The following is a 17,851-nucleotide window of genomic DNA, read 5'->3' on the forward strand; positions in this document are numbered from 1 at the left end:
TAGAGGCTTTTTATGTCATGTTCGATGACGACCATGCAAATGACTCTAGTCATACTGCAGAAGAGAGCACCATGTGGCGTTTCTTGCTTTGGGATGTAGTCTCCCACTCTCTGCCACCAACCCTCGGAGCAGGGTGGGAGCCGTAGCGCTTCTGTACCCAGGCTCGTTGGTCTAGGGGTATGATTCTCGCTTCGGGTGCGAGAGGTCCCGGGTTCAAATCCCAGACGAGCCCATTTTAGCGGAAAACAATCAAATCCTGCTCAAAATACACAACCCCTCAACATTTCTCATTCCACTCGAAGCATTGTTGCGCAAAACATATTTTTTGCCTCAGGCGAAAAATGGATTACAATGCCTTGGCTTCCTTCCTGCTTGCTCTCAGTGCGCCCTGTGTGATGATTTCACAGGCTTGCGTTCCTGGCATTTAGGCATCAGATATTTGTCAGTCTCTGCCCGCAGCTGTGACTTTTCAGGACGTCTGAGTGTATGCATGCTGGCTGACACCGCTGCAATTTTCACACTTACCCCTCGCATTCTGAGCAACTGCTGATCAAGTATAGAGGAAATCGGGCAAACATATGAGGGGAACTGTGCTCCTTCAGTCAAGCCAGCAAGCTTGTTTCTGTAGTGTAGTGGTCATCACATTTGCCTCACACGCAAAAGGTCACCGGTTCGACACTGGGCAGCAGTAGCTTTTGTGTTTGCTCACTAAAACCTCTGTCTCTCTCAATGCACACTTAGATAGAAATGACCTTTAAAAACTTGTGACCTGTGTAAAATGTGCTTTACTATTGCAGGACGATAAAAAGTTATCTGCATCCCTCGGTGGTCGTGCATGAGCCTTGTTTCTTGTTCTGTTTTTTTTTTTTTTCTTGGCCATGTTATATTGTGGGGCCTTTAAAGCTGTGACTTTGATAGGAACATTGCAAGCAGCAGCATCAACAAGTGCAGACTGAAGAGTCAGACCTGCACAATGTTTTGGCTATCAGGATGGCCGAGTGGTCTTAGGTGCCAGACTCAAGAGAGCTTGATCTTCAGTGAAGCTGAGCCTTCTGGTCTCTTCATGGAGGCGTGGGTTCAAATCCCACTCCTAACAGGTGTGTTTTCTTACCTTAAATCTTGCTCTGCTTGCACAGCCAGCTCCTCACACCACTATCTTTGGAAGCTGCTGTGGCATGTGAGGAGAAATCCACCAACCCATCGGCTGGGCCCTCAATCAAAATTCTGTGTATTACTGGAAGGGGCATCTCAGGCACACCTTCTGTTAGAGCTGCACTTTATGACAGTAACTACCATGCTGGTTTCTACTTAAGCAGTTGATTCTATCGTTTGAAGTGAGTCTCTCCTGCCACCTTTTGGGCAAAGAAGACACTGCCCCTGCAACAACACAGGCAGACAAGCTCAAACTGGGTTTCTTTGTTAGGTGGGCGGAGCATATTGGCAATGGTGCCTCCTCGTGACTTGCAATTTACATGAAGAAGACAGAGAGGCAGCTGGGAGTAGGCAGTACCCATGAATCCCTGAACACTGTCTTGCGACTTGCACACAATTCTGAAATGAGGCGGGGGAAAGGAGGTGATTTCCCCATCAAGGGCCATTCCGGGAAATCAGCCACCCCGCGTCTCCCAGGTGAGTGTTTCAGGCCTATGAGCCACTACTATAAATCTCGCCTGATCGAGCGCTGAGTGAGCAAGTGTGCTTGAATCCAAGAGGCATGCTTCTCTGGCTCAAGAGCTAGCAGGCCCTTCAGTGCTTCTGGTCTGGAAGTCTAAGGTGCAAGGGTCCAGGACTTGCAGAGGGTTACAACTACCAGAAAGGGTCTGCTTTTCACATCAGTGCCCTAGTTCAGCTCACTGGCACAGGGCATCTTGACTACCTCTTTCCTTGCTAGAGACAAACAAAAAATCCTTGACAGAAAACATCAATTGCTATGGCACGCTTAGAGAGAGAGCCTCCGAATGGCCCTGCTTTTCTGAAAGACGCTTCAGAAGATGTTTCAAATGCCTCTGCAGCAGCAGTCTAGTTGGTATAGGGGTATGATTCTCGCTTCGGGTGTGAGAGGACCTTGTTCAAATCCCAGACAAACCCTTACCTTTATAGGTTCAGTCTGTGTTTTAAACAGGAGTATTTCTGCTTTTCACTCTTGTAAGATGTCATGTTGCAATGCAATACATGCTTTATACCTGCGTTGAGACGGTTCAGCATCATGAAGGTATGAGAGATTTCTTTGCAACTGCTTTTCTGTGCTGGAGCAGCAGTGCTCATAGGAACATTAAATGCACAGTGCTTCTCCATGGTAATTTCGGGTCCAGTTCTGAAATCACCTCTTGGAATGAAAGTGATGCCAGTTCCTTTCTTCCAAGGCAAGAGATCGTGTTCCGGAAGGCTCAGCTTTGAGCGTCATGAACATTAGCCCTCAGTCCTTGCATCCCAGTCCAATGCAGAGCCACATAAAGCAAGCAGGTGTGTCTGTTTCCATAGTGTGGTGGTTCCAGTACAATGCATAGCCACATGAAGCAAGCCGGCAAATGTGTCTGTTTGTGTAGTGTAGTGGTTATCATGCGCACCTCACATGCAAAAGGTCCCTGGTTCGAAGCCAAGCAAATACAGCAAGTCGCTGGGCTTTTTCCCAGTATTTGCATTTCCTGACTCAGCTGACAGGCAAGCTGAGATAAAAGAGACTGTGTCTATCCCTCACCATCGTGAGGTACTACGCTCCTGGGGCATCTGTCACAGCTCACCAAGAGGAGTTGCGCCAGCTTACGTCAGTCAGTTGCTCACTGTTTGACCTTTGCATTGAAGCCTGAGCCTACCGCATTCAAGCCAGCCAAGGAAGGAAGGTATGAGAGCGAAAATAGCTTTCCTGCCCTCACCAAGAACACACACCTTGAGCAAATAAGGTGCCAGACTTACAAGGCCCAATTGCCAACGGAGCATCACATTTAGTGACGCCCCGGTGGCACTATGCACTGCGCGGTATTTACCAGATGGCGTTCAGCCAATTTTTGTGGCTTAACACCACCTTGTAAATACGGCACCTTAGCACGCAGCGCTTTCCCTGGAAGGGGCGTGCAATGGGTGTTGCTGTGAGTGTGCCACAGCAACACCATAGCATTTTAATGCTGCTCCAGATTTAGGAGTTGTCGTAAATCTGCGTCAGCGCCAAAATCCAACGCCATCCCAGGGGTATCGTTAGAGTGGCGCACTGAGGAGAAATGTTTTCATTTCTCCTCGTTTTTTCTCTTTCTATGTGTGCTGCATTCTGCAGCACACATAGAAGTAAGAGCAAATCACCATTGAAGATTTTTCTTTTGGCCAGGAAGGTGTCCCTTCCTGCACAAAAACAATTTCCCCCTCAACGCAGTCATCCTTGTACCATGGTGCAAGAACGGCTGCGTTGGCGCTCAGCAGCTAATTTAGAGCTGGCGCAGGGGGAAGCACAGGGGTGCGCTGTATTCTACTAAATACGGCGCTTCCCTGCATTTTGAAAATGACGGAGCGTGGGGCTTGCAAATTTGGCACAGAGTCGCGCTCAGTCATTTTCTTGTAAATCTGGGACAAAATGTCTAAAGGATAGAGGCTTTTTATGTCATGTTCGATGACGACCATGCAAATGACTCTAGTCATACTGCAGAAGAGAGCACCATGTGGCGTTTCTTGCTTTGGGATGTAGTCTCCCACTCTCTGCCACCAACCCTCGGAGCAGGGTGGGAGCCGTAGCGCTTCTGTATCCAGGCTCGTTGGTCTAGGGGTATGATTCTCGCTTCGGGTGCGAGAGGTCCCGGGTTCAAATCCCGGACGAGCCCATTTTAGCGGAAAACAATCAAATCCTGCTCAAAATACACAACCCCTCAACATTTCTCATTCCACTCGAAGCATTGTTGCGCAAAACATATTTTTTGCCTCAGGCGAAAAATGGATTACAATGCCTTGGCTTCCTTCCTGCTTGCTCTCAGTGCGCCCTGTGTGATGATTTCACAGGCTTGCGTTCCTGGCATTTAGGCATCAGATATTTGTCTGTCTCTGCCCGCAGCTGTGACTTTTCAGGACGTCTGAGTGTATGCATGCTGGCTGACACCGCTGCAATTTTCACACTTACCCCTCGCATTCTGACCAACTGCTGATCAAGTATAGAGGAAATCGGGCAAACATATGAGGGGAACTGTGCTCCTTCAGTCAAGCCAGCAAGCTTGTTTCTGTAGTGTAGTGGTTATCACATTTGCCTCACACACAAAAGGTCCCCGGTTCGACACTGGGCAGCAGTAGCTTTTGTGTTTGCTCACTAAAACCTCAGTCTCTCTCAATGCACACTTAGATAGAAATGACCTTTGAAAACTTGGACCTGTGTAAAATGTGCTTTACTATTGCAGGACGATAAAAAGTTATCTGCATCCCTCGGTGGTCGTGCATGAGCCTTGTTTCTTGTTCTGTTTTTTTTTTTTTTCTTGGCCATGTTATATTGTGGGGCCTTTAAAGCTGTGACTTTGATAGGAACATTGCAAGCAGCAGCATCAACAAGTGCAGACTGAAGAGTCAGACCTGCACAATGTTTTGGCTGTCAGGATGGCCGAGTGGTCTTAGGTGCCAGACTCAAGAGAGCTTGATCTTCAGTGAAGCTGAGCCTTCTGGTCTCTTCATGGAGGCGTGGGTTCAAATCCCACTCCTAACAGGTGTGTTTTCTTACCTTAAATCTTGCTCTGCTTGCACAGCCAGCTCCTCACACCACTATCTTTGGAAGCTGCTGTGGCATGTGAGGAGAAATCCACCAACCCATCGGCTGGGCCCTCAATCAAAATTCTGTGTATTACTGGAAGGGGCATCTCAGGCACACCTTCTGTTAGAGCTGATCTTTATGACAGTAACTACCATGCTGGTTTCTACTTAAGCAGTTGATTCTATCGTTTGAAGTGAGTCTCTCCTGCCACCTTTTGGGCAAAGAAGACACTGCCCCTGCAACAACACAGGCAGACAAGCTCAAACTGGGTTTCTTTGTTAGGTGGGCGGAGCATATTGGCAATGGTGCCTCCTCGTGACTTGCAATTTACATGAAGAAGACAGAGAGGCAGCTGGGAGTAGGCAGTACCCATGAACCCCTGAACACTGTCTTGCGACTTGCACACAATTCTGAAATGAGGCGGGGGAAAGGAGGTGATTTCCCCATCAAGGGCCATTCCGGGAAATCAGCCACCCCGCGTCTCCCAGGTGAGTGTTTCAGGCCTATGAGCCACTACTATAAATCTCGCCTGATCGAGCGCTGAGCGAGCAAGTGTGCTTGAATCCAAGAGGCATGCTTCTCTGGCTCAAGAGCTAGCAGGCCCTTCAGTGCTTCTGGTCTGAAAGTCTAAGTTGCAAGGGTCCAGGACTTGCAGAGGGTTACAACTACCAGAAAGGGTCTGCTTTTCACATCAGTGCCCTAGTTCAGCTCACTGGCACAGGGCATCTTGACTACCTCTTTCCTTGCTAGAGACAAACAAGAAATCCTTGACAGAAAACATCAATTGCTATGGCACGCTTAGAGAGAGAGCCTCCGAATGGCCCTGCTTTTCTGAAAGACGCTTCAGAAGATGTTTCAAATGCCTCTGCAGCAGCAGTCTAGGTGGTATAGGGGTATGATTCTCGCTTCGGGTGTGAGAGGACCTTGGTTCAAATCCCAGACAAACCCTTACCTTTATAGGTTCAGTCTGTGTTGTAAACAGGAGTATTTCTGCTTTTCACTCTTGTAAGATGTCATGTTGCAATGCAATACATGCTTTATACCTGCGTTGAGACGGTTCAGCATCATGAAGGTATGCAAGATTTCTTTGCAACTGCTTTTCTGTGCTGGAGCAGCAGTGCTCATAGGAACATTAAATGCACAGTGCTTCTCCATGGTAATTTCGGGTCCAGTTCTGAAATCACCTCTTGGAATAAAAGTGATGCCAGTTCCTTTCTTCCAAGGCAAGAGATCGTGTTCCGGAAGGCTCAGCTTTGAGCGTCATGAACATTAGCCCTCAGTCCTTGCATCCCAGTCCAATGCAGAGCCACATAAAGCAAGCAGGTGTGTCTGTTTCCATAGTGTGGTGGTTCCAGTACAATGCATAGCCACATGAAGCAAGGCGGCAAGTGTGTCTGTTTGTGTAGTGTAGTGGTTATCATGCGCACCTCACATGCAAAAGGTCCCTGGTTCGAAACCAAGCAAATACAGCAAGTCGCTGGGCTTTTTCCCAGTATTTGCATTTCCTGACTCAGTTGACAGGCAAGCTGAGATAAAAGAGACTGTGTCTATCCCTCACCATCGTGAGGTACTAGGCTCCTGGGGTATCTGTCACAGCTCACCAAGAGGAGTTGCGCCAGCTTACGTCAGTCAGTTGCTCACTGTTTGACCTTTGCATTGAAGCCTGAGCCTACCGCATTCAAGCCAGCCAAGGAAGGAAGGTATGAGAGTGAAAATAGCTTTCCTGCCCTCACCAAGAACACACACCTTGAGCAAATAAGGTGCCAGACTTACAAGGCCCAATCGCCAATGGAGCATCACGTTTAGTGACGCCCCGGTGGCACTATGCACTGCGCGGTATTTACAAGATGGCGTTCAGCCACTTTTTGTGGCTTAACACCACCTTGTAAATACGGCACCTTAGCATTCAGCGCTTTCCCTGGAAGGGGCGTGCAATGGGTGTTGCTGTGAGTGTGCCACAGCAACACCATAGCATTTTAATGCTGCTCCAGATTTAGGAGTTGTCGTAAATCTGCGTCAGCGCCAAAATCCAACGCCATCCCAGGGGTATCGTTAGAGTGGCGCACTGAGGAGAAATTTTTTCATTTCTCCTCGTTTTTTCTCTTTCAATGTCTGCTTCATTCTGCAGCACACATAGAAGTAAGAGCAAATCACCATTGAAGATTTTTCTTTTGGCCAGGAAGGTGTCCCTTCCTGCACAAAAACAATTTCCCCCTCAACGCAGTCATCCTTGTACCATGGTGCAAGAACGGCTGCGTTGGCGCTCAGCAGCTAATTTAGAGCTGGCGCAGGGGGAAGCACAGGGGTGCGCTGTATTCTACTAAATACGGCGCTTCCCTGCATTTTGAAAATGACGGAGCGTGGGGCTTGCAAATTTGGCAGAGCGTCGCGCTCAGTCATTTTCTTGTAAATCTGGGACAAAATGTCTAAAGGATAGAGGCTTTTTATGTCATGTTCGATGACGACCATGCAAATGACTCTAGTCATACTGCAGAAGAGAGCACCATGTGGCGTTTCTTGCTTTGGGATGTAGTCTCCCACTCTCTGCCACCAACCCTCGGAGCAGGGTGGGAGCCGTAGCGCTTCTGTATCCAGGCTCATTGGTCTAGGGGTATGATTCTCGCTTCGGGTGCGAGAGGTCCCGGGTTCAAATCCCGGACGAGCCCATTTTAGCGGAAAACAATCAAATCCTGCTCAAAATACACAACCCCTCAACATTTCTCATTCCACTCGAAGCATTGTTGCGCAAAACATATTTTTTGCCTCAGGCGAAAAATGGATTACAATGCCTTGGCTTCCTTCCTGCTTGCTCTCAGTGCGCCCTGTGTGATGATTTCACAGGCTTGCGTTCCTGGCATTTAGGCATCAGATATTTGTCTGTCTCTGCCCGCAGCTGTGACTTTTCAGGACGTCTGAGTGTATGCATGCTGGCTGACACCGCTGCAATTTTCACACTTACCCCTCGCATTCTGACCAACTGCTGATCAAGTATAGAGGAAATCGGGCAAACATATGAGGGGAACTGTGCTCCTTCAGTCAAGCCAGCAAGCTTGTTTCTGTAGTGTAGTGGTTATCACATTTGCCTCACACACAAAAGGTCCCCGGTTCGACACTGGGCAGCAGTAGCTTTTGTGTTTGCTCACTAAAACCTCAGTCTCTCTCAATGCACACTTAGATAGAAATGACCTTTGAAAACTTGGACCTGTGTAAAATGTGCTTTACTATTGCAGGACGATAAAAAGTTATCTGCATCCCTCGGTGGTCGTGCATGAGCCTTGTTTCTTGTTCTGTTTTTTTCTTTTTTTCTTGGCCATGTTATATTGTGGGGCCTTTAAAGCTGTGACTTTGATAGGAACATTGCAAGCAGCAGCATCAACAAGTGCAGACTGAAGAGTCAGACCTGCACAATGTTTTGGCTGTCAGGATGGCCGAGTGGTCTTAGGTGCCAGACTCAAGAGAGCTTGATCTTCAGTGAAGCTGAGCCTTCTGGTCTCTTCATGGAGGCGTGGGTTCAAATCCCACTCCTAACAGGTGTGTTTTCTTACCTTAAATCTTGCTCTGCTTGCACAGCCAGCTCCTCACACCACTATCTTTGGAAGCTGCTGTGGCATGTGAGGAGAAATCCACCAACCCATCGGCTGGGCCCTCAATCAAAATTCTGTGTATTACTGGAAGGGGCATCTCAGGCACACCTTCTGTTAGAGCTGATCTTTATGACAGTAACTACCATGCTGGTTTCTACTTAAGCAGTTGATTCTATCGTTTGAAGTGAGTCTCTCCTGCCACCTTTTGGGCAAAGAAGACACTGCCCCTGCAACAACACAGGCAGACAAGCTCAAACTGGGTTTCTTTGTTAGGTGGGCGGAGCATATTGGCAATGGTGCCTCCTCGTGACTTGCAATTTACATGAAGAAGACAGAGAGGCAGCTGGGAGTAGGCAGTACCCATGAACCCCTGAACACTGTCTTGCGACTTGCACACAATTCTGAAATGAGGCGGGGGAAAGGAGGTGATTTCCCCATCAAGGGCCATTCCGGGAAATCAGCCACCCCGCGTCTCCCAGGTGAGTGTTTCAGGCCTATGAGCCACTACTATAAATCTCGCCTGATCGAGCGCTGAGCGAGCAAGTGTGCTTGAATCCAAGAGGCATGCTTCTCTGGCTCAAGAGCTAGCAGGCCCTTCAGTGCTTCTGGTCTGAAAGTCTAAGTTGCAAGGGTCCAGGACTTGCAGAGGGTTACAACTACCAGAAAGGGTCTGCTTTTCACATCAGTGCCCTAGTTCAGCTCACTGGCACAGGGCATCTTGACTACCTCTTTCCTTGCTAGAGACAAACAAGAAATCCTTGACAGAAAACATCAATTGCTATGGCACGCTTAGAGAGAGAGCCTCCGAATGGCCCTGCTTTTCTGAAAGACGCTTCAGAAGATGTTTCAAATGCCTCTGCAGCAGCAGTCTAGGTGGTATAGGGGTATGATTCTTGCTTCGGGTGTGAGAGGACCTTGGTTCAAATCCCAGACAAACCCTTACCTTTATAGGTTCAGTCTGTGTTGTAAACAGGAGTATTTCTGCTTTTCACTCTTGTAAGATGTCATGTTGCAATGCAATACATGCTTTATACCTGCGTTGAGACGGTTCAGCATCATGAAGGTATGCAAGATTTCTTTGCAACTGCTTTTCTGTGCTGGAGCAGCAGTGCTCATAGGAACATTAAATGCACAGTGCTTCTCCATGGTAATTTCGGGTCCAGTTCTGAAATCACCTCTTGGAATAAAAGTGATGCCAGTTCCTTTCTTCCAAGGCAAGAGATCGTGTTCCGGAAGGCTCAGCTTTGAGCGTCATGAACATTAGCCCTCAGTCCTTGCATCCCAGTCCAATGCAGAGCCACATAAAGCAAGCAGGTGTGTCTGTTTCCATAGTGTGGTGGTTCCAGTACAATGCATAGCCACATGAAGCAAGGCGGCAAGTGTGTCTGTTTGTGTAGTGTAGTGGTTATCATGCGCACCTCACATGCAAAAGGTCCCTGGTTCGAAACCAAGCAAATACAGCAAGTCGCTGGGCTTTTTCCCAGTATTTGCATTTCCTGACTCAGTTGACAGGCAAGCTGAGATAAAAGAGACTGTGTCTATCCCTCACCATCGTGAGGTACTAGGCTCCTGGGGCATCTGTCACAGCTCACCAAGAGGAGTTGCGCCAGCTTACGTCAGTCAGTTGCTCACTGTTTGACCTTTGCATTGAAGCCTGAGCCTACCGCATTCAAGCCAGCCAAGGAAGGAAGGTATGAGAGTGAAAATAGCTTTCCTGCCCTCACCAAGAACACACACCTTGAGCAAATAAGGTGCCAGACTTACAAGGCCCAATCGCCAATGGAGCATCACGTTTAGTGACGCCCCGGTGGCACTGTGCACTGCGCGGTATTTACAAGATGGCGTTCAGCCACTTTTTGTGGCTTAACACCACCTTGTAAATACGGCACCTTAGCATTCAGTGCTTTCCCTGGAAGGGGCGTGCAATGGGTGTTGCTGTGAGTGTGCCACAGCAACACCATAGCATTTTAATGCTGCTCCAGATTTAGGAGTTGTCGTAAATCTGCGTCAGCGCCAAAATCCAACGCCATCCCAGGGGTATCGTTAGAGTGGCGCACTGAGGAGAAATTTTTTCATTTCTCCTCGTTTTTTCTCTTTCAATGTCTGCTTCATTCTGCAGCACACATAGAAGTAAGAGCAAATCACCATTGAAGATTTTTCTTTTGGCCAGGAAGGTGTCCCTTCCTGCACAAAAACAATTTCCCCCTCAACGCAGTCATCCTTGTACCATGGTGCAAGAACGGCTGCGTTGGCGCTCAGCAGCTAATTTAGAGCTGGCGCAGGGGGAAGCACAGGGGTGCGCTGTATTCTACTAAATACGGCGCTTCCCTGCATTTTGAAAATGACGGAGCGTGGGGCTTGCAAATTTGGCACAGCGCCGCGCTCAGTCATTTTCTTGTAAATCTGGGACAAATGTCTAAAGGATAGAGGCTTTTTACGTCATGTTCGATGACGACCATGCAAATGACTCTAGTCATACTGCAGAAGAGAGCACCAGGTGGCGTTTCTTGGTTTGGGATGTAGTCTCCCACTCTCTGCCACCAACCCTCGGAGCAGGGTAGGAGCCGTAGCGCTTCTGTGCCCAGGCTCGTTGGTCTAGGGGTATGATTCTCGATTCGGGTGCGAGAAGTCCCGGGTTCAAATCCCGGACGAGACCATTTTAGCGGAAAACAATCAAATCCTGCTCAAAATACACAACCCCTCAACATTTCTCATTCCACTCGAAGCATTGTTGCGCAAAACATATTTTTTGCCTCAGGCGAAAAATGGATTACAATGCTTTGGCTTCCTTCCTGCTTGCTCTCAGTGCGCCCTGTGTGATGATTTCACAGGCTTGCGTTCCTGGCATTTAGGCATCAGATATTTGTCTGTCTCTGCCCGCAGCTGTGACTTTTCAGGACGTCTGAGTGTATGCATGCTGGCTGACACCGCTGCAATTTTCACACTTACCCCTCGCATTCTGAGCAACTGCTGATCAAGTATAGAGGAAATCGGGCAAACATATGAGTTGAACTGTGCTCCTTCAGTCAAGCCAACAAGCTTGTTTCTGTAGTGTAGTGGTTATCACATTTGCCTCACACGCAAAAGGTCCCCGGTTCGACACTGAGCAGCAGTAGCTTTTGTGTTTGCTCACTAAATCCTCAGTCTCTCTCAATGCACACTTAGACAGAAATGACCTTTAAAAACTTGTGACCTGTGTAAAATGTGCTTTACTATTGCAGGACGATAAAAAGTTATCTGCATCCCTCGGTGGTCGTGCATGTGCCTTGTTTCTTGTTCTGATTTTTTTTTTTTCTTGGCCATGTTATATTGTGGGGCCTTTAAAGCTGTGACTTTGATAGGAACATTGCAAGCGGCAGCATCAACAAGTGCAGACTGAAGAGTCAGACCTGCACAATGTTTTGGCTGTCAGGATGGCCGAGTGGTCTAAGGTGCCAGACTCAAGAGAGCTTGATCTTCAGTGAAGCTGAGCCTTCTGGTATCTTCATGGAGGCGTGGTTTCAAATCCCACTCCTAACAGGTGTGTTTTCTTCCCTTAAAGCTTGCTCTGCTTGCACAGCCAGCTCCTCACACCACTATCTTTGGAAGCTGCTGTGGCATGTGAGGAGAAATCCACCAACCCATCGGCTGGGCCCTCAATCAAAATTCTGTGTATTACTGGAAGGGGCATCTCAGGCACACCTTCTGTTAGAGCTGCACTTTATGACAGTAACTACCATGCTGGTTTCTACTTAAGCAGTTGATTCTATCGTTTGAAGTGAGTCTCTCCTGCCACCTTTTGGGCAAAGAAGACACTGCCCCTGCAACAACACAGGCAGACAAGCTCAAACTGGGGGGCATATTTATACTCCGTTTGCGCCGAATAAGCGTTGTTTTTTTCGACGCAAATTCGGCGCAAAACTAACGCCATATTTATACTTTGGCGTTAGACGCGTCTAGCGCCAAAGTAGGAGTAAAGAGCGTCATTTTTTTGCGTGAACGCCTTCCTTGCGTTAATGAGATGCAAGGTAGGCGTTCCCGTACCAAAAAATGTCTGCGACGCAAATGCGTCGTATTTATACTCCCGGGCAAAAATCACGCCCGGGAGTGGTCGGGTCAAAAAACCCCGCATTTGCGCCTCTTTTTAACGCCTGGGTCAGGGCAGGCGTTAAGGGACATGTGGGCTCAAAACGAGCCCACAGCTGCCCTCCCATGCCCCCAGGGACCCCCCCTGCCACCCTTGCCCACCCCAGGAGGACACCCAAGGATGGAGGGACCCACCCCAGGGACATTCAGGTAAGTTCAGGTAAGTATAACATTTTTTTTTTAATATTTTTTTTTTGGCATAGGGGGGCCTGATTTGTGCCCCCCTACATGCCACAATGCCCAATGACCATGCCCAGGGGACATAAGTCCCCTGGGCATGGCCATTGGGCAAGGGGGCATGACTCCTGTCTTTACTAAGACAGGAGTCATTTCAATGGCGTCTGGGCGTCGTTAAAAATGGCGCAAATCGAGTGGAGGCGATTTTTTGCGTCAACCTGACTTGCACCATTTTTAAGACGCCCTAGCGCCATTTTTCCCAAGGCCGGCGCTGCCTGGTGTACGTGGTTTTTTTCCACGCACACCAGGCAGCGCCGGTCTGCTTGCGCCGGCTAACGCCATTCAATAAATACGGCGCCCGCATGGCGCTTCAGAATGACGTTAGCCGGCGCAAAATTTTTTGACGCTAAACTGCATTAGTGCAGTTTAGCGTCAAAAAGTATAAATACGGGCCTGGGTTTCTTGGTTAGGTGGGCGGAGCATATTGGCAATGGTGCCTCCTCGTGACTTGCAATTTACATGAAGAAGACAGAGAGGCAGCTGGGAGTAGGCAGTACCCATGAACCCCTGAACACTGTCTTGCGACTTGCACACAATTCTGAAATGAGGCGGGGGAAATGAGGTGATTTCCCCATCAAGGGCCATTCCGGGAAATCAGCCACCCCGCGTCTCCCAGGTGAGTGTTTCAGGCCTATGAGCCACTACTATAAATCTTGCCTGATGGAGCCTGATTGAGCGCTGAGCGACCAAGTGTGCTTGAATCCAAGAGGCATGCTTCTCTGGCTCAAGAGCTAGCAGGCCCTTCAGTGCTTCTGGTCTGAAATTCTAAGTAGCAAGGGTCCAGGACTTGCAGAGGGTTACAACTACCAGAAAGGGTCTGCTTTTCACATCAGTGCCCTAGTTCAGCTCACTGGCACAGGGCATCTTGACTATCTCTTTCCTTGCTAGAGACAAACAAAAAATCCTTGACAGAAAACATCAATTGCTATGGCACGCTTAGAGAGAGAGCCTCCGAATGGCTCTGCTTTTCTGAAAGACGCTTCAGAAGATGTTTCAAATGCCTCTGCAGCAGCAGTCTAGTTGGTATAGGGGTATGATTCTCGCTTTGGGTGTGAGAGGACCTTGGTTCAAATCCCAGACAAACCCTTACCTTTATAGGTTCAGTCTGTGTTTTAAACAGGAGTATTTCTGCTTTTCACTCTTGTAAGATGTCATGTTGCAATGCAATACATGCTTTCTACCTGCGTTGAGACGGTTCAGCATCATGAAGGTATGCGAGATTTCTTTGCAACTCCTTTTCTGTGCTGGAGCAACAGTGCTCATAGGAACATTAAATGCACAGTGCTTCTGCATGGTAATTTCGGGTCCAGTTCTGAAATCACCTCTTGAAATGAAAGTGATGCCAGTTCCTTTCTTCCAAGGCAAGAGATCGTGTTCCGGAAGGCTCAGCTTTGAGCGTCATGAACATTGGCCCTCAGTCCTTGCATCCCAGTCCAATGCAGAGCCACATAAAGCAAGCAGGTGTGTCTGTTTCCATAGTGTGGTGGTTCCAGTACAATGCATAGCCACATGAAGCAAGCCGGCAAATGTGTCTGTTTGTGTAGTGTAGTGGTTATCATGCGCACCTCACATGCAAAAGGTCCCTGGTTCGAAGCCAAGCAAATACAGCAAGTCGCTGGGCTTTTTCCCAGTATTTGCATTTCCTGACTCAGCTGACAGGCAAGCTGAGATAAAAGAGACTGTGTCTATCCCTCACCATCGTGAGGTACTACGCTCCTGGGGCATCTGTCACAGCTCACCAAGAGGAATTGCGCCAGCTTACGTCAGTCAGTTGCTCACTGTTTGACCTTTGCATTGAAGCCTGAGCCTACCGCATTCAAGCCAGCCAAGGAAGGAAGGTATGAGAGCGAAAATAGCTTTCCTGCCCTCACCAAGAACACACACCTTGAGCAAATAAGGTGCCAGACTTACAAGGCCCAATCGCCAACGGAGCATCACTTTTAGTGACGCCCCGGTGGCACTATGCACTGCGCGGTATTTACAAGATGGCGTTCAGCCACTTTTTGTGGCTTAACACCATCTTGTAAATACGGCACCTTAGCATTCAGCGCTTTCCCTGGAAGGGGCGTGCAATGGGTGTTGCTGTGAGTGTGCCACAGCAACACCATAGCATTTTAATGCAGCTCCAGATTTAGGAGTTGTCGTAAATCTGCGTCAGCGCCAAAATCCAACGCCATCCCAGGGGTATCGTTAGAGTGGCGCACTGAGGAGAAATGTTTTCATTTCTCCTCGTTTTTTCTCTTTCTATGTGTGCTGCATTCTGCAGCACACATAGAAGTAAGAGCAAATCACCATTGAAGATTTTTCTTTTGGCCAGGAAGGTGTCCCTTCCTGCACAAAAACAATTTCCCCCTCAACGCAGTCATCCTTGTACCATGGTGCAAGAACGGCTGCGTTGGCGCTCAGCAGCTAATTTAGAGCTGGCGCAGGGGGAAGCACAGGGGTGCGCTGTATTCATCTAAATACGGCGCTTCCCTGCATTTTGAAAATGACGGAGCGTGGGGCTTGCAAATTTGGCAGAGCGTCGCGCTCAGTCATTTTCTTGTAAATCTGGGACAAAATGTCTAAAGGATAGAGGCTTTTTATGTCATGTTCGATGACGACCATGCAAATGACTCTAGTCATACTGCGGAAGAAAGCACCATGTGGCGTTTCTTGCTTTGGGATGTAGTCTCCCACTCTCTGCCACCAACCCTCGGAGCAGGGTGGGAGCCGTAGCGCTTCTGTCCCCAGGCTGGTTGGTCTAGGTGTATGATTCTCACTTTGGGTGCGAGAGGTCCCGGGTTCAAGTCCCGGACGAACCCATTTTAGCGGAAAACAATCAAATCCTGCTCAAAATACACAACCCCTCAACATTTCTCATTCCACTCGAAGCATTGTTGCGCAAAACATATTTTTTGCCTCAGGCGAAAAATGGATTACAATGCCTTGGCTTCCTTCCTGCTTGCTCTCAGTGCGCCCTGTGTGATGATTTCACAGGCTTGCGTTCCTGGCATTTAGGCATCAGATATTTGTCTGTCTCTGCCCGCAGCTGTGACTTTTCAGGACGTCTGAGTGTATGCATGCTGGCTGACACCGCTGCAATTTTCACACTTACCGCTCGCATTCTGAGCAACTGCTGATCAAGTATAGAGGAAATCGGGCAAACATATGAGAGGAACTGTGCTCCTTCAGTCAAGCCAGCAAGCTTGTTTCTGTAGTGTAGTGGTTATCACATTTGCCTCACACGCAAAAGGTCCCCGGTTCGACACTGGGCAGCAGTAGCTTTTGTGTCTGCTCACTAAAACCTCAGTCTCTCTCAATGCACACTTAGACAGAAATGACCTTTAAAAACTTGTGACCTGTGTAAAATGTGCTTTACTATTGCAGCACGATAAAAAGTTATCTGCATCCCTCGGTGGTCGTGCATGTGCCTTGTTTCTTGTTCTGTTTTTGTTTTTTTTCTTGGCCATGTTATATTGTGGGGCCTTTAAAGCTGTGACTTTGATAGGAACATTGCAAGCAGCAGCATCAACAAGTGCAGACTGAAGAGTCAGACCTGCACAATGTTTTGGCTGTCAGGATGGCTGAGTGGTCTAAGGTGCCAGACTCAAGAGAGCTTGATCTTCAGTGAAGCTGAGCCTTCTGGTCTCTTCATGGAGGCGTGGGTTCAAATCCCACTCCTAACAGGTGTGTTTTCTTCCCTTAAATCTTGCTCTGCTTGCACAGCCAGCTCCTCACACCACTATCTTTGGAAGCTGCTGTGGCATGTGAGGAGAAATCCACCAACCCATCGGCTGGGCCCTCAATCAAAATTCTGTGTATTACTGGAAGGGGCATCTCAGGCACACCTTCTGTTAGAGCTGCACTTTATGACAGTAACTACCATGCTGGTTTCTACTTAAGCAGTTGATTCTATCGTTTGAAGTGAGTCTCTCCTGCCACCTTTTGGGCAAAGAAGACACTGCCCCTGCAACAACACAGGCAGACAAGCTCAAACTGGGGGGCATATTTATACTCCGTTTGCGCCGAATAAGCGTTTTTTTTTTCGACGCAAATTCGGCGCAAAACTAACGCCATATTTATACTTTGCCGTTAGACGCATCTAGCGCCAAAGTAGGAGTAAAGAGCGTCATTTTTTTGCGTGAACGCCTTCCTTGCGTTAATGAGATGCAAGGTAGGCGTTCCCGTCCAAAAAAATGTCTGCGACGCAAATGCGTCGTATTTATACTCCCGGGCAAAAATCACGCCCGGGAGTGGTCGGGTCAAAAAACCTCGCATTTGCGCCTCTTTTTAACGCCTGGGTCAGGGCAGGCGTTAAGGGACCTGTGGGCTCAAAATAAGCCCACAGCTGCCCTCCCATGCCCCCAGGGACCCCCCCGGCCACCCTTGCCCACCCCAGGAGGACACCCAAGGATGGAGGGACCCACCCCAGGGACATTCAGGTAAGTTCAGGTAAGTATAAAAAAAAAAATATATATATTTTTTTTTTGGCATAGGGGGGCCTGATTTGTGCCCCCTACATGCCACAATGCCCAATGACCATGCCCAGGGGACATAAGTCCCCTGGGCATGGCCATTGGGCAAGGGGGCAAGACTCCTGTCTTTACTAAGACAGGAGTTATTTCAATGGCGTCTGGGCGTCGTTAAAAATGGCGCAAATCGAGTGGAGGTGATTTTTTGCGTCAACCTGACTTGCACCATTTTTAAGACGCCCTAGCGCCATTTTTCCCAACGCCGGCGCTGCCTGGTGTACGTGTTTTTTTTCCACGCACACCAGGCAGCGCCGGTCTGCTTGCGCCGGCTAACGCCATTCAATAAATACGGCGCCCGCATGGCGCTTCAGAATGACGTTAGCCGGCGCAACATTTTTTGACGCTAAACTGCGTTAGCGCAGTTTAGCGTCAAAAAGTATAAATACGGGCCTGGGTTTCTTGGTTAGGTGGGCGGAGCATATTGGCAATGGTGCCTCCTCGTGACTTGCAATTTACATGAAGAAGACAGAGAGGCAGCTGGGAGTAGGCAGTACCCATGAACCCCTGAACACTGTCTTGCGACTTGCACACAATTCTGAAATGAGGCGGGGGAAAGGAGGTGATTTCCCCATCAAGGGCCATTCCGGGAAATCAGCCACCCCGCGTCTCCCAGGTGAGTGTTTCAGGCCTATGAGCCACTACTATAAATCTCGCCTGATCGAGCCTGATTGAGCGCT

The 17,851-nt window shown here is 48.6% G+C and overlaps 3 non-coding genes across 3 annotated transcripts; all 3 read left to right on the forward strand.

Annotated features, from left to right (window-relative positions):
- The first annotated feature begins 160 nt into the window (after positions 1-160).
- TRNAP-CGG (transfer RNA proline (anticodon CGG)) lies at positions 161-232 on the forward strand. Its single transcript has one exon. It is a non-coding gene; the product is annotated as a tRNA-Pro (tRNA).
- Positions 233-3,734: 3,502 nt separating this feature from the next.
- Positions 3,735-3,806, forward strand: TRNAP-CGG (transfer RNA proline (anticodon CGG)). The gene has a single exon. It is a non-coding gene; the product is annotated as a tRNA-Pro (tRNA).
- Positions 3,807-7,308: 3,502 nt separating this feature from the next.
- On the forward strand, positions 7,309-7,380 carry TRNAP-CGG (transfer RNA proline (anticodon CGG)). The gene has a single exon. It is a non-coding gene; the product is annotated as a tRNA-Pro (tRNA).
- Positions 7,381-17,851: the final 10,471 nt, after the last annotated feature.

The sequence above is a fragment of the Pleurodeles waltl genome, unplaced genomic scaffold (genome assembly GCF_031143425.1).
Source record: "Pleurodeles waltl isolate 20211129_DDA unplaced genomic scaffold, aPleWal1.hap1.20221129 scaffold_91, whole genome shotgun sequence".
NCBI classification, from domain to species: Eukaryota; Metazoa; Chordata; class Amphibia; order Caudata; family Salamandridae; genus Pleurodeles; species Pleurodeles waltl.